This window comes from Anser brachyrhynchus (genome assembly GCF_964034855.1).
Source record: "Anser brachyrhynchus genome assembly, chromosome: 2".
In the NCBI taxonomy this organism is placed as follows: domain Eukaryota; kingdom Metazoa; phylum Chordata; class Aves; order Anseriformes; family Anatidae; genus Anser; species Anser brachyrhynchus.
In genome coordinates this window covers 109780201-109795292 of record NC_137695.1, presented here as the reverse complement: position 1 = coordinate 109795292, position 15092 = coordinate 109780201, and the positions used below count along the sequence as shown (strand labels likewise).

Here is a 15092-nt window from a genome sequence, read left to right as displayed (position 1 = left end):
TGTGGTCTTTCTGAGTTAACATACAATTTGCCATCTCTTTTCATCTGCACATTTTTTTTTTCTGAGAAAAAAACAGGGAACCGTTGTCTGATTTATAGCTTAAACTAAGTCTACTGCACTGTTAAAATGTTTTCTGCACTTAAATACTTCACCAAATCCTTCACACTCCTCTTTTTTTTTTTCAGAGCAGCCACAGAAAACAAGAAGCATTAGAGTTTTAGATAAAAAATGAACACTTAAAATATTTTGTGTTTCAGAACTTGCATGCCATCAAGTCACCATGGGGAGAAATTCATAAGCTTTCAGAATATCAATACATTTATCTTATAAAAAGCATCTATGGAAAACAGAGGAAACTATGTGAAATATGGTAGTTCATCCCACTAAGACCAAGGATGTGTAACAGTAAATAAATATAATAATAGGCAGCTTGATGAAATTGGATCCCTTTCCCATATATTTTCCAGGAAGCAACTTCACTGGTACTTTGATATAACACTTTGTTATGTGTTATTGCAGCACACTGAAATTCCAGAATTTGCATCCCTTTCCCTCTGGCAATACTGTTAATAAAGCAAAATGTTTTTTTAATTATTATTATTATTTAATGTGGAGTTGCACTAACCAAATACAGACATATATGGATAAGCAGCTATTTAAGTAAAAACACAATGTAAGAACCAAAGCCTGGATTTTCAGAAACATGGGGGGGAGGGGGAGGGTGAACTTTTTACAAGCATTTGTTCACCTGAGCTAGGAAAATTGAAATCAAAAGCTTCAAATCCAAACATACTCTGAAAAACTTACCATTTTTTTTAAACTATTGAGGAGCAGTTGAATGTAAAGACTTGGGCTGCAGATGCACACTGCAAGTTCTTGAGGCAAATTACTTAAAAACTTGCCTCTTCTGAATTGGATCTGGGTTCTTGAAAAGCTGGCCCGAGCTGCAAACGAACCTGATTTCCAGACTGTACCAGTAGCTCATTCAGCAAGTAGTTACCCAGTGAGCCTACCAAAGTGGAACCCACATTTGCCATTCTGCTTCAGTATATTACTGTCGGTGGTATTTCTCAAAATTGTCATGTAATATTTGGAATGACTGGTTCTGGACATGTTGGTGAACTCTTGTATATATAGTTTCCCTTTGCTTACAAATGGAATATTTAATATCTGAGCAGCCAATACATAGGAGACTTGAATCCTGTCAAACCTGGAGATACAACAGGGCAGAGGCATGGTCAGGACCAAGCCTACATGTTCCTAAAGCTCCCATGAAGCAAGGACTGTGCACTGAGCCCTCCTTCACAGTTCACTGGGAAGCACAGCATTTTTTGTCCTTCCTGAACCTCTGCTGCCAGTCCTCAAACTGTGGCAGTGGAGTCAACCAGCAGTAAAACAAGTTCAGCAGTCACTCATTTTAGGAGGAGCTTGTCACAAATTTGATGGAGAAGTTGCAGGGTGAAGTTGCTCGGCTTTTGTCAAGTAGGAGATGGGATTAGAGAATAATTAGGATTCTCCTTATCTCTTCCAAATCTGTGAATCCCAGAAACTAGCCTGTGAACCTTGAGGAGAATCAGGCAAGCCAATTATCTACAAGTAATCTGATCATGCAGCATTGAAGCTAGCTAGGTATTAACATAGTTGGACATCCCTCTTTTCGACATTACTGCAAGGATTTTGTTATCACGGTCTTCATTGCAGCTAATTTTGAAAAGGCAGTATTTGGCTGGAGTATTGACACGACAAAGTGTGATTCCTGTCTGATGAAAAATGACTGTAAAAATTGTTCCCTCTTCCTCAGTCTGGAAATGTACCTTCTTTGTTTGCTGCTGATGTTAGCAAGAAAACAAGCTTCTACTGGTTTTTACTCCCAGTGGTTTTCCAAATACTTAATAAACTTAAGGTAGGGTAAGCAGAATTCTGTATCATTGCACACATTGGCATCAAGCTGCTCTCACAGAATTTGATTAGTGATGCATCTAAATTGGCTTAGAAATCAATTAGTTTAAATTGCTGCAAATTCACCCCTGATGTGGACATGTTTATACGTGGATATGATTGAAAAGGTCTTTTTTTATTAAAAAAGAAATAAATGCAGAGGATGTAAGAGTGATTCATTTGATGAATTTATCACAATTAACTGTATCAGTTCACTGATTTTAAATTGATCTCCTTTTATGCCATGGTGTTCAAACATGCTTCACCTTGTTATCAGTTACATCCACTTGAATCCACTGAAAGCTGTACAGGTGTTAATTTAACCTGATGAAAATTTGTGAAGTTTAAAAGCCCTCTTTAACTTTCTCAGTCAAAATCTGTTGTCTGGGTTGCTCTGCTTGAATTCGCTTGTTCTTGCATGGTTTGGTTACTTTTATACTTGGTATTACTTTGAAAGATACAGTAAAACAAGGAACTTTTCAAAGCTCTGCACTATAAAGCAGGTATATACATACAGGACAGTTATATTCCTTCAGTCATTATGGGACTGGTATATACAGCAAGCACAGAAATGTAGGTACACCAGTTTTGCACGTTATTCAACCCTAAGGCTGTTCAGAAGCTTTTAAGCAATCCAGAAAGTCATTGCTCTGACAAAGGCTATTCAGATGCGTGTAAAACAACCGGTATGTGATGGAATTTACTATTTTTGGTATAGTAGCCATCTACATTATTAAGCAAACTACCTCACTGTGCTGATGAGCACAGGTTTTGCTTCCTCAGAGTGCAAAGCACTTTGTCACCTGATCCAGCAAAGGACTTGAATCTCTTTAAGCTCCCATCTTAAAAAAACAAGTGTATAATTAAGCTTTCTTGGTCAGTCTTTGCCTGCATCAAGGCTTTTAGTGCCCTCTCAGTGTCTCAAAAGTCTACCTGTTAATTTGTTTTGAGAATTTTATTTTATGATGCTTGATATGCAAGATTATATTAAATAGGTGAAGATTTAAAAGTTATTCAGATGACAGCAATAATGAAGGGCTACTGTGTTTTAATAAGATATAAGTTGCAAAGAAACTGGCACAAACAGCAAAGAAAATAAAAGCCAGTACAAACTATAAGAAGGATGTGATAATAAAAGCAACATGAACAACATTTTTAGTTGCTGTAAATTGCCAGGAAACACCATAGGAATTGTTTTATATCCTTTTATTATCTATTTCAATGCAGTTGGTTATAGCTCAGAAGACCTACACAGGTTTAACTACACACTCTATTTTTCTTATAGAGAATTACTAATAAAAATAGAAAACCAACATTTAGGAAGTAAAGTATCACCTAGACATTGAGCAAGAATATCTGTTCAGCCAGGGGAGTACTGACTTGTTTTTACGTAATCAGTACTACGTTCTTCAGCAAACTTACTGTACTTGGGGTGTTACTCAAAACCAAAAGCAAGAGATGCTTGCAGCAGGAAGAAGGAATGAAAGAGGGAAAGTTATGACTAAAACCACAGTCCGGGCAAAAGAGTAACTTGTCACCTGAGACAGAGAGTTATGACCCAGCTGAAAAATTTTGTCTCCCTTGTGGTCCGGGCAAGGTTATCAGATGACCTGTTGGAAGTCATCTGTGCGGGGCAGATCTAACACTGTGAGGTAAATCCAATCCACTGTCAAATAAGGAGTAAATGTAGACAAGGGGTTTACACAAGAAATTATACCTATCTTTGGTCTAATTTCAGGTAAAATAGCAAAACTGACTCAAGCCTGAGGACATAAACATTTTTCAAAACCTAGGAAAACAGAATAATTTGGTGAACAAGGCATGCTAAGAACAAGTGAAATATGTATTCTGTGTTGAGAGTAATTAAAATCTACACCAAAGCCTGGTTTCCATCTTCCCATCCTGCATTCAGATTAAGAAATTCTGACCTTTCTCAGTGACAGGCTCGAGGTCACAGTGGGTGACTTCAATCTTTTATCTATTTGGTCATTTTATGACGAGTTCTAGCTGATATTGCAACAAACCAGCTCAAAATACCAGATTGACATGAAAAATTCCTATTGATCAGCCTGAGTGTCTTCAGCACACAATCTGTTGACATCTCACGTGCAGTTCACCGCAGCGCACAGATTATTGTAGAGTATACAGATGCATTTCAATAAATCTGAGGACAAAAATAATGTCTTATTGGGAGTCCTGAACTAGCAACAGGACAGCACCAATTCTCAGATATTTCAACAAATAAAGATGGTGGCCCTGACACACATGGATGTGGACAGACCAGGCTCAAGTTACTTGAGATGTGAGAGACATTCTCATCTTTCCACATATTTCTCTGCATTTATTAAAGAAATGCACGTAAAGGAAGCCTTGAAGAGGTTCTGATTCACAGTTTGTAAGAGATGTCAGACACAACATCCTTGGAGACACCAGCTGCACATCTGATGACCAACACCTTTTTTTTTTTTTTCTTTCTTACTCACGCTGACTTATTTAAAAATAAGTCAGTTTAGTAACAGTGGAAATTTTAAAACTTGAGAACACGATCCTGAAACCCTGCTGGCTGAATTCATGTCATAACATTCCAGTGGCAAAAGTCAGAAACTTATTTTACATAATTTCCACAATAACAAAGCAGCATTGCCTCAGTAAAGGACCAATGTGAGTAAACTTTTATCTCCCAAGCACAAGTAGGATTTATCTTTCTATTACAATTTACTTTAGCTAGAGATTTTGAAATTAGTGCTCATGGTCTCAGCCTGGGATAAATCTCCCTTCTCCCTAGCTCCTAGACTACACAATAATTTTAACACTTCTTGCGTTTTCATAATTGTAAAAAATTAAAGATGCATTTTGTGCTGTCTTAGTTAAAAGGTAAACCCAGGCCATCTATTTAGTATGCAAAGACAGAAAGCAAACACACCCACATGAGTTTTGACACTTCAAAGCATTCAGACCTTTTGAATCTCTCGTCTACAGAAGTGCTCTCCAAAGATCACAAGGCCAATACAAAATCTCAGCAAACGCCAGCTAAGTGAATCCTGCAAATCCATATAATCTCACACGCACATTGCAAATCCTCCACACCTCAAAGTGCATAAGATGCAGTGAAGGTGCTGGATCAAATTTTTAACCAAAGCTCCATTTTTTTTCTACCCAAGCCTGAAAGGTCTTCTTCTTTAATTATCCTTCTAATAAGACCCATTTATTGCACACACCTATTCCTCCTACAGACAGCGTTTCTTTTGTAATCAAAATCTCAGCTGCGAAGACTTTGCTGGCTCACTGTGAATCAGAAGGTCACCTAAACCTCTACCTGACGTTGCTCCCGCAGGCATATGGGATGTGAAAGAAAGGAAAAGAATCAGGTCTGAATCTTCATGTCCAAATGAGTTGATTATAAAAAGAGATTAAACTGACACACATAGCTGTGAATGTTCCACAAAACCAAAGATGCTCAGCAGAGCAACACGCAATATAGTATAACTCAGGCTGTCCTGTTTGGCTATGCCCATACTGCGTTGCTTGCAAACCTTTATATGACCTCGATTTCTGTTTGCATGGGTGTTTGAAGATTGATTGTCTTAATACCAGCACCTTTATCTGCTGGTTAACATTGTTGAGAACGTATTTACTCATTATTTGTTTTTCACATCAAATTACAGAGTCTGAGCAGGATCACTGTCAAACACCAATCACCCAGAAAAAAGGCAAATAATTGAAATGGACAGATGACAAATAATCCACAGGCCAGTGTCTGCCTTTCATTAATCGTTTGTTAACGAATGATAAACAAATACATGTGCAAAAATGAGGCCTGTTCACAAACAACTTGGTAACTGCGAAAAATTATAAATTCAAGATTAAAATCAGCTCCAGTGAGTAAATCAGCCAGCTCTTGTTACCAGCAATAGTAATATTCTTTACTTTTTATCATATGGGATCTAAGAGGATATACAGATTGTGCCTAGCTGTAGGTCACAGTGGTATCATCCACAGATAAACTGCACACAGCTGGGAGAAATATTTAGGGTTACTTGAACATTTTCCAGAAGAGCTATTATTATTATACATTTTGGAAGTGCTTTAAACTGAATCACTGCACCCTCGCTTTATTTGGGATTAAGGGTATCCAGGCAAATTCTGGAGTAGCTGTAGTCCCTCTGGAGAATTTAAAGAGTTAGAGAAGACCTTGTTGAAGAGAGCAGGCTGCTGCACATTGAACCTACAGTCTTCTCCCATGGCTTTTGTCTGCTTTGGAGTCTATCAAGGTGCTAGGCAGGTCTCTTTGGCCCAACTAGGGTCAACTAGAGTAACACGGGCAGTATTCAAGGTGCTTTGGCTGAATAACTTGAGTGAAGAAAACAGCAACAAAATGTGCACATGAACTGGCCTCTATCTAAAATGTCTGAGGGCACAGCCTTCCCTGCCTGCAGAATGATTGAAAAAGTGTGAACAATTAGATTTTAATAATTTCAAATGTGGCTTATTACATCCACAATGTTATTCTTTTGTGTATAAAATTGCTGCCCAACCGATGTACACCAGGAGTGAAATCTACTCATAAAGGAAAAAGGGTCTTCCTCATAATTTTCCTGAATTTAGCACTTAGGACTGTGGATGAGTCATATTTTCCTTTTTATCCCATTCAGTTGACTTTTCTATACATGCCTTGAATGTGCTATGTATTAACAGCCAAGTAGGCCACTGCAGCAGTTTTCTTTGAGACTGGGAACCTGCTGATTTGACCTGTTTATCAAGAGAAAAGTGTCATCTCAACAGGATGAAATTGTTTTATATTTTTCCTCCCTATTTTCCTCTTCTGAGCAATTTCTTTTTAACCCCACGGTGTCAAGTAAAAAGTCACTGGTCTAGAGAATTTTTTTTTTTTAATATTTGTGCATAATTCAAGAAAAAATATAGAAACAGTTTTCTTGATAAAAAAAAAATAAATTGTGAGGTTGGAAAAGCATACTTCTAATGATCTACATTTCATAACTTGCACATAACAAATGGCCTCAGGTCTGCTAAGCATGTTGGAGTCCTCCAGGACAGAAGGAACTATTCACTGTAATTTAAGTTAACGTTACAGTCAAAGAGCTTTCAGTATTAAAAGTGTCCTAAGCTGCTCTGAAATGCTCAAGAACTTTATTTTCCTCCCTTCCAGTGGTACACATTAAAAGGAAGATCTTATAGACTTTGCATCAGCCTGACTAAGAAGAAGTGAGCCAGCTGTACTCCCCTTTCCTCCATAAATTAGATGTTGTCAAAAGAAAAAAAAAAAGGTTAAAAAAGCTTCTTTTCACATTCTTCAGACTTCTGCATGCTACTTACTGATCTTGGTCGAGAACTGAGCTTCCACAGCCTGCCATGTGTGAAATTCATACTACGTGACAATTTTAACATCAGTTGCATCGTTAACACATGTTCCTGTCTGCACGTTATTTTGCACTTTGCGAGATGAGACAGAGGTGAGATGAATTGTTACGGTGCGCAAGCAACTTTCTAATAAAAACAATATGGGCATTATTATTCTTGGAAGTGAATTCGGAAAATCTTACTCTACATTGTACAGTACGCAATAGGGTGGATGACAGGCGAGGTGTAAGATGGAGGCGTCCACAGGTACAATAAATACCTGTGTGCATGTGCTTGCCTGAACACACACTGCCACATGAACAGAGACACCCTTGCATACACATACAAAGCTACGTTCATTTTGAACTCTGCCTTTGAATTTTGCTTTTGTTCTCTTCTTATATGATGCAACAGATTTCAAGGCATGCCTTTCTCCTGAGCTACACTTTACATCTCTGGTTTCTTACAACATGTTCTGTTTGGGTAGCACTCTCAGCTTCCAAGGCGTATGACGCTGGAAGGGATTATTATGGAAGCCTACCCATTGCTTCCATGCAATATGTGTTAAGTCCCAAACTATCTTGCAGCACTATCCAATCTGACACAAACCACAAAACACCCCTAGACTAGATGAAAAACAAAACACAAACAAACCATAAAACTTGCAGTAAAATAAGGGCTAAAAACCTCAAAAATGAGATGCTATAGGAAAAGAGTGGAAGAGCTTCAATGACTCGCCCAGTGCTATTGGCTCTTTTAGCTGAGGGTAAAGCTGTCCAGCTCATCCTAGCTTAAGCTAGCTTATTTTGACACCACAGGTTGAAGGTAAGAGGTTGGTGTGCCCGGCATTAACTGGTTTGAATACAACTGAGATCCCTCAAAGGGAGCTTTACTTCCTAGCTCTTTACTTCACAGCCTGACATAGGAGGAGATATTCAGAAATCTTTTTTTCATGATTGAAATGGAGAAAGTTTTCGTCAGCTTTAAGGTAAAATGCACATGTGTGTGCATATATTTTTGTAAAGGTGTTACTGGGATGCAGAGGGAATTATAGTTAATAGCACCAGATGTCCTACGGCTTTGTGTCAAAGACAAAAACCTGCAGCTCGGTTGCTCTCACAAACCGGCTTGCTATAGGCTAAAAAAAAAAAAATCCTGCTTATGAACAAAATAATACACATTATTTCACTGCTCATTCTAGCACCAACCCTATAATTACTGCATTCTCAACTATCTTCCACATCCCCCTTGAGCTGTGAATTACAAGCTTTCAGCATATTGGATACTAGTCCTGTGGCATGATTAGATTACCATTTCCACAGGTTGCCAATGCAGAAGAATAGCTCATCTAAGTATGAATAGATTCATTTACTTGAAGAGAATTTTCTTTACCTTTCAGACTAATCATCTGTGTCTAATATAGGCTAAAAAGAACAGCAATTCTATGCAGGTTAGCTTCTCTTAGAAAATAAAACCAAACCCCTAGTTTTTCTGTCCCAGAATTTGAAGGTATGCAGGTCTGGGGTTTTATCTGGCTGCTCAGAAGGGAGCTGTTGTTAGCAGAATGCAGATACAGACCTGTTTTCTGCTGTAGACTGAATGCATTAGTCACTAAGAAGCGTAATGAAAAGTAGCCATTTTGTGTTCGTTTTAGTGCACAACCTTGGAGAGGAGAAGCACACCCATCCATGTCATTTTTGATATGCTATTGAATAGAATATAAAGATTATAAATATTATATTAGGCATTTAGAGGTTAAAAAGGTAATTTGCACAGCGTAAATATTTCCCTTTGGAATTCAGGAAAACATAACAGCTTTGAATTTGAAATCAGAACCAGCATTTGAAGATATTTGTCATTTGCAGGCTATGCACAGTATGAAAATTTAACTGTGAACGTTCAGAGCTACATCACCATTGTTCCAGTGACACTTGTCCCAGTAATGCAGAGCATCCTTAGCTCCCCCTTAATGGGTTTCACAGCTCTTTTGTGCAGCCAGAACTGGAGGCAGGGCAGGCATTGGACCCAGGTGAACACACCTTGCTGTACATTTAAGGATACAGATAATATTGAACATATTTGGCTTTTTAAAGTGGAAACTGATGTACTGCAAGTGGCAATGCAGGTTGGATGCACCCTGATGGACACCACTCACGCAGTGCTGGTGGAAAGCTGGTTTTGCTCAAATACATTCAAATCCTTCCCTACACAGTGGCATAAAGCAGACACCCCCACATGTTGCGTTCCCAGGTGTTTCCATCTTATTTTTTTTTTCTGGTGGGTGCAAAGGCTGACCCATGCAGAATGCCAGAGAAGTCAGAGAAAACTCATAGGTTGTCCTGTCTGCAAGAGGCCTCATGTTTGGAGATGAAAGTCCTACCACTCATTTGTGGCCTACTCGGCACTCTTATCACCCATGTTTTAACTCTCCAGTTTATGACTTTATTATTTTAATATGGTCTCCAGACCATCTGCAAACCACCTACAGGGCCTGGCAGCTCATACAGTTTGGGAAACATTGCCTTATGATATTACTCTGTAGTTATTACATTAAAAGCTTGTTAAAAAGGCAAATCTAAACAACTTTGGAGATGTTCAAGGAGAACTACAGATTTCTTCTTGACATGCATCGTTATGTAGTAAAAGAACATTCAGGGAAACATAAGGATATTTATTATTGAATGGATTACACTCTATTACAGCTTAAACTAGTTGAAAAAAAGGGGACAGCATTATCTAATTAATGATGGTTTGCAAATTGCATCCAGAGAGAGAATTGCAGCCTTTTCAGCTTTTGTTAGACCACATGTGGCCACGTGAGCACTGCTCACAGAAATGCTTCTCCCTGCTCTCACTCACACACGTCTTTCTCCTGATTTTGTACGGATTTTTCCTGAATGGTTTTCCATTCAAACAAATATCTAGACAAGCAAAAACATGCTGCCTGTATGAAAAAGAAGCCCTTCACCTCTGGATGCCCACGTCTCTCTCTGTAGTACAAACATTCATTACATTTTTTTCCATGGCTTTTCTCCAAACTTTCTGCCCCCTCTACAGCTCTGCTTCACATCCCAGCCTTTCGGATGCACTCCCCATTCTCACAGCATCCTGCAACCTCGCATGATTGTAGTTAAGTTCCTCCTTCCTTAAAGACTCTTGGGACACCATATTTCTGTCTGGGAGTTCAATGCATCGTGCTATCATTGGCATCATGTACATGTGCTCTTTAGCTTCATGTAGCAATGGAGTAAGTTTTGCACTCTTTATCCAGATGGATAAAGCCTCTCTGTAAGTGCCTACTCACTGCATTGTGTATGCACAAAACGCCTGAAATTTTCCAGCATGGTATTCATGACCCGTTGTGGTACTATCTTTCTCAAGATCCCAGCTACGTGACTCCTGCATGCTGGTTGGGGTTATCAACCCGGCTAATTTGAGGTCCTTGCTGCTAAAGGAAATCTGAGACCAACACAAAAAGTGCTCACAATCCACTTAGAAAACATTTCCAGAAAACAAAAAGAGGATAAATTTGGAAGAACGTGTGTAAATGGTTATAAATGCCTAGAAAAAATAAGCACTCTGAGCAAATAACATATCCCACCCATCTTAAACCAGCTATATTTGGAGGGGCTGAACTGCCCCTTGGAAGTATCTCCCTCCCTCCCTGTGCTAAACGGCAGGCCCAGATGACTAATTTTGGATGGCCAATTAGACAGGAGGAATCCCAATGCTAAAAAGTTCCACTTCATTGCTGCACAAATTCATTCCTGTTTGTATTTTGTGCCTTGTCTGTATTTTTGTTGAGCCCTGAGACGAAAACCTGAAGACAAAGAGATCCTATTCCAGCTACAAAGTTTATCTGCGTCTGATACAGTGCTTGTAAATGGGCAGAAGGGCTTACTTTGGTGTTTGTGTAGCACTGTGGAATTGAAATCAGCAGTTTGTAGACAGCTCTCTCAAAGATCAGCAAGAACAAACACTCCTTTCTTCCTGCTCTGATTTCCTCCAAGTTAACAGCAGATATTGACCTTATGGAATCACTGCAGTGCATTGTGAATTATGTATGAAATGTGATTTCCCTTTCTGCTGTGGGTAAGTTCGACTGTGCTGCCTGCAGTTTGCATCATCAGAGGGCTCACAGTATTCCCAGAGACAGCCTTGATGACCCAACTCACCAGAAATAAGCTGGTCAGTTTCAGTGAAAAAAAATCCCTTTTCATTACTTAAAATCCTCCCGGCAAACAGCTTATGGGAACTCCTGTCTCCCATCCTACCACACTTCAAAACCTCATAAAAGTGCATGTTTTATATTCACCCATGGGTTCAACATGTGCTTAAAGTGCAACGCTAAGTAAGAACCAAGGGAAATTCTAAAGTATGGGCAGATGCCTCACTAGGAAGCCTAGAGTCAACAAATCAAAAACAATTATAGTCTACCTATTCTTTTTTCCATCCAGCAAATTGTACTTCACGAATATCTCCCAAAATGCATCAAACGAGTGATCTCAGATAACAGGTACTTTCCCCTGTAGCCTGGCTTGCGCTGGTCCCCTGCTCGGCAGGCTTCTTGTGCTCTTTGGCTCAGTCATCGGGGACTTTGGGCTGTCTTGATATGGCTCGCAAGGTTTTGCAGCCCACCAGCAAATCAGAAAGAATCAGGTGATTTCTCAGTGGAAAAAAAAACATATTTTAAAAATTCTAATTTAAAAAATTCTAACATTTCTCCAAAGCTGGAAGAAGAGCCCATTTTTACAGCATTGTTCGGTTTCCCTTCCTTTTCTAATGTTTAGTTTTAAAGCTTATCAGTGCTCACCATATTTTTATTCTTTATCATCCTAGAAACAAAATATCAAGAGTGAAAAATAAATGGAAACATTTAATATATGTTAATATATAATTTAACAATATATAAAAGCCATACAAGAGGACTGAATTACTGAAGTTATTATGGGGAAGTTTCAGCTAGGCGTTTTTTTCTCTCTCCTCTCTTGCAAGCCCCATTAACAATTTATAGCGTGTACATTAACAATCTACACATGTTCCTGGGTGTGCAAGAGGGTAGGAGCCCCCCAGCAACGTGGGAACAGCATCCAGCTCCACTGCTGTTTTTCTGAGACTCAGAGATTTTTTGGGAGGTACAAAATATGCTCGCATTTGAGTTAGTAACACAAGTAGAGGTAAAAAATGTAAGCAAGCCACCTGTAACTACTGCTGCATGAGCAAATCAGACAGACACTTAAGTACAGCAACTAGATTTGTGTCAACAGTTCCTTTGCCTGATGCCAGGGTTGTCCTGTAAGTTGCACCCAAAAGCAAGCAAAGTTGGCTTTAAATGTTTACTTCTGAAAATTAATCGTAAAATGGGTTATTTTAGATGCGCCAAATCTTGATTTCCTTATGGGCATGAATAATTTGCGCTCACGGAAATCGTAGGAGCCTACTCTTCTTCTGCTTTCAAGTAATTAAAAGTGAAACTATTCAGATATTTGCATGCAATGGATTCGCTGTTCCCTCACTTACATTGCTATGCCCTGTTATACATTACCCATCCAAGGATTATATATTTCATACACATGATTGCTTTTGATCCTGTGGTGGAAATAAATTTCATAAGACAGCCAAACTTCTCTTAACCACGTATACATCTGCTGTCTCCCCGAAGCTTGCTGACAGTTAATTCGCTTCACATATCCTGTGGCTGCACAAGGGGTAGTATTCCCAGTGCCCTTGCAAGGTTACAGACTGCTTCCACCCCACACGACTAAATCAAAGCATTCCGAAAAACCAAAGGGACAGTCAAGTCTCTGGAATTTCAAAGCAAACATTTCTGCATGTCTGGTGCTTCAACTTTTGCCAAGTAATTTCTCCTGGTAATCACGTGTCTGCTTTAGCACACCAGCCTTGCTCCTGACGTCCATTTCACTGACAGAGCAGGGGCCTCGCTTCTGGTCTGACCCACGCCTGGTGAAGGCTGCTAAGGCCAACAGAGCTATGCAGGTAGCAGAGAAGAAATAGATCCAGATCTGGCTTTGGGTACGTGGCTATTGTATTGTAGTAAAAGTGTTCGGCCTGTTCAGTAGCATACCTACCACATGAAGGTGTGCTAATGCCAATGAGGGGCCTGGTGGGCCTGCAGGCAGCCCATGCCAGAAAACACACGTATCCTAACAGAGGATAAATATCAAATATATCAAATACAGATTTTCACTCAGCAAAACGCCCTGCCCAAAGAACGCTACGAGCTCTAGGAGAGTGATAACATTAACACAGTCAACATTTAATTTACCAACAGCAAAGCCTCACAAAGTGTTGCCCTGTCCATAGGCTGATCTAGCATGGGATCGTGCTGCACTCAGGGCCCCCAGCTTGCACCAATCCACCGACTCACAACCATGCTGGCTGAAGCAGAAGGTCAGACTGGAAGCTTCAAGGGTTAAGCAGAAAGTCTTGCCAAGCTGTGCCTAAAGGTGAGTCAGTCTCAGATGCTTCTGAATCAATCACACACTCTCCCAGGCCATCTCTGGGATGCTACCTGTGATGAGGATGGGATGGAGACGCATCATCATGCAGTTCTCCTTCCAGGCATGATAATAGAGTCCCTGTGGATCTGCCAGTACCTATAGGAAGCTAGCAAGAACTGGTAGCTCCTGATGAAGCTGCCATGGGTGGGATTTCCAAGGCAATGGCTCTCTGGAACCTCCCCTGTGTTCCCATCCACCACTCCCCTGGCTCAGCCGGGATTAAAAGCAGTCTTTCATGCTCTGCTGGTACTGCCCCAAACAGAGCCTTCAAGTTCAGAGCTGCTTTTTCATAAGAGATGTACATCTAAAAAGACTCCTTAAGAATCAATGTAAATTTTTGTTTTGTCTTGTTTAAATATGGAGTCTGCACACAACAACAGAGAAGTACCAGAAAAGAAGAAATGAAGGAAAGCAAGTGGGTTCAAGCCTGACACCAGGGACCTGGCCTCCACTCACCACAAAACCTAAGGACAGGTATAATTCTCCTCATTTTACTCAAATGAGAAAATGAAGCTCGCTCTCTCATACGCTGTGCTCTAGTAGTCTTTGTTTCTCTTTCCCTAATGCTCTCAGATACTTTTATACTTAAGCAGTTATTGTTGTTCCAGGCTTCTTTAATTGGATCATCTCCCAGTTTCTTGGGGAACCCTTTGTTGGAGTGATTCCTGGGGATATAGCCCCTGTCCATGAAATTGAGAACTGCTAAATTTAATACAGGACTGGCTAAGGATATGATTCTTTGTTTGAAATCCTGTTTTACTGGCAGCTACATTTAAGGAACCCTGTAACAAATATATTTACCTGTACACATACTCCTGTGTTTTAGTTTCTTTATTTTATAACACTCTGAATTTGTGAATTTTATGAACTGTGTATATGTCTCACTGTGAATTTGAACCTCACCTTATGCACTTCCTACCCTAAATCTTAGAGATCCCAGAAGTGTGGGCACCATTTGAAGTAATTTCCCCAACCACGTCTCATTTTTGCACTCTTTCTGGGTGTACATGTGGCTCCTGCTCACATACAAAAGCCCTGTGCTTAACAATACACAGACCTTCCTGCAGTAGATGGAAAGAGGAGGCAGCTTTATCCCTTTAGGATTTCAGTCTCTCCTCTCCCTGCCATGAGCCATGTCACACAACCTTAATTGCTTTACAGAATAACCCTCAAAATACTTTTCAGTAACTTAGCTAATCTGGTATTACTTATGCTTCTAAGATTTCAAGGAAGACCTTGAATGACATTTAGCTAACAGGCAGTGTGTAGCTATGG

The 15092-nt window shown here is 39.7% G+C and overlaps 1 protein-coding gene and 1 long non-coding RNA gene across 23 annotated transcripts in view; one reads left to right on the top strand and one right to left on the bottom strand.

Moving 5' to 3' along the window:
- The window catches only part of DLGAP1 (DLG associated protein 1), a 419363-nt gene that overhangs the window by 34731 nt on the left and 369540 nt on the right, over nt 1–15092 (bottom strand). The window lies entirely within an intron of this gene.
- The window catches only part of LOC308190489, a 52513-nt gene that overhangs the window by 16896 nt on the left and 20525 nt on the right, over nt 1–15092 (top strand). For 6 of the 8 annotated variants that reach the window (XR_013947241.1, XR_013947244.1, XR_013947245.1 and 3 more), the window contains one exon: nt 13621–14291. This is a non-coding gene — a long non-coding RNA (uncharacterized lncRNA). The remainder of the gene's footprint in view (nt 1–13620; nt 14292–15092) is intronic. The other 2 variants (XR_013947243.1, XR_013947242.1) reach the window with 2 other exon arrangements.